Raw genomic sequence first — 1,647 nt, 5'->3', positions numbered from 1 at the left:
CTGTCTTGCTTCATATAATTATTAATCTGTCGACTTTACCAGTGTAAGATTAGATCTTCTGAACTGTTTTTAAAAGTACAGTATATTGTTTGCTTTGTCGTATTAAGCTATTTTATATTTTTCATATTTTTAGATATACTATATGTCTTCAAATAAATCTTATTCAATAAATATTTAAATTATCAAGAGATGATATTCTTTTGGTATATTAATATTATTGACATCTATAATAATCAATCTTATTACATAATATTGATAAAATAAAATATTGATCAACATACTTAACCCAACTGCAATAACTTTTAAAGATTAAAATTATTTTTTTTTAAATCAAAAATAAAATGAAAATAATGAGTCAACTTTTTCATCATGTTAGTTATCAGGTAGCGTGGCCGAGCGGTCTAAGGCGCTGGTTTAAGGCACCAGTCTCTTCGGAGGCGTGGGTTCGAATCCCACCGCTGCCATCAACTTTTTAGATTTTATTATATTAATATATTCCTGTCACGCTTGTCTTTTAAGTATATAATTTTAGTATTTACTAACGAATAATTTCGCATAGATGAAGACATTTTGAAAATAGTCGTAGAAACTATAAGAAAGCTCTGTCGCACAGAATTGTTTTAAATAGATTTTCAGAAGAGACCTAACATAAAGAAAAATTGATCATAGGATTTGTTCCAATCGAAGAAAATCTTATGTGAAAAGTACTCTTGAAAATCCACTGGATGAAAGATGCTATACTTAGTGCTGTGCCTCTAAGTATACAGACAGACTAAATAAATTAAGGCGTAAGAGGGTGATACCTTGATGGCCTTGCCATACATGTACAGTTAGAGTAAGAAAACCTTCGTCAATTTTCAAATTCATTCCAATGTCATTGTCATATATTTTCTTGCAATATCTTGCAATCTTAGAATAAAAACGCTTGTAATATTATTATTCGGCCGTTATTTTAAGTGACGGTTAATGTAATGACGTGACGTGCGATGAGTGGTTCCATCGGCACCGGGAAATTGTGGTGATTCCTTGCCTTGCAAAAGCGGTGGATATACCCGATCGAAAATCTGGGGTTTGATGGTGCAGCGGTGGATAAATAATAACGATAGAACCAAAGCAGCTGCTGTAGAACATTGCCGTAGTGTCTGGGAGAGCTTCAGAAGAACCGACACATGCTCTCGCCTTGTTGGATCAATGCGACAGCGACTACAAGCTGTGATTGATACTATGTGATATACTAGTTTTTAATAAAATAAATAAGATTTGTTAAAATGAATAAATTTTACCATAATTACTATTTATTTTTACTATTTTATTTATTATATCCGTCCTGCGGTTTCACCCACGTCCCAGAAGATTTTATGTTTTCCCGGCATAAAAATATGTTATTCCAGTACATATTCTATCTGTGTGCAAAATTTTATCCAAATCCGTTCAGTAAATTTTACTTGAAAGAGTAACAAACATCCATCCATACCTCAGAGAAATCAGCCAGATCCATACACACAAACTTTCGTGTTTATAATATTAGTAAGCAGTAGGATTACTACTATGCACTCTCTTTTATAAGAGACAAGACAATCCCCGTTGTTACACGAGCATTCACGAAGGACTATGAGGTTTCGTGAAAACTTGGTAATTATCATACCG

At 32.8% G+C, this 1,647-nt stretch overlaps 1 non-coding gene across 1 annotated transcript; it reads left to right on the top strand.

Annotated features, from left to right (window-relative positions):
* The first annotated feature begins 382 nt into the window (after window positions 1-382).
* On the top strand, window positions 383-464 carry Trnal-aag. Its single transcript has one exon. It is a non-coding gene; the product is annotated as a tRNA-Leu (tRNA).
* The last annotated feature ends 1,183 nt before the right edge of the window (window positions 465-1,647 follow it).

Source organism: Vanessa atalanta, chromosome 21 (genome assembly GCF_905147765.1).
Source record: "Vanessa atalanta chromosome 21, ilVanAtal1.2, whole genome shotgun sequence".
Taxonomy (NCBI): Eukaryota; Metazoa; Arthropoda; class Insecta; order Lepidoptera; family Nymphalidae; genus Vanessa; species Vanessa atalanta.
This window is presented reverse-complemented; position numbering and strand designations above follow the sequence as displayed.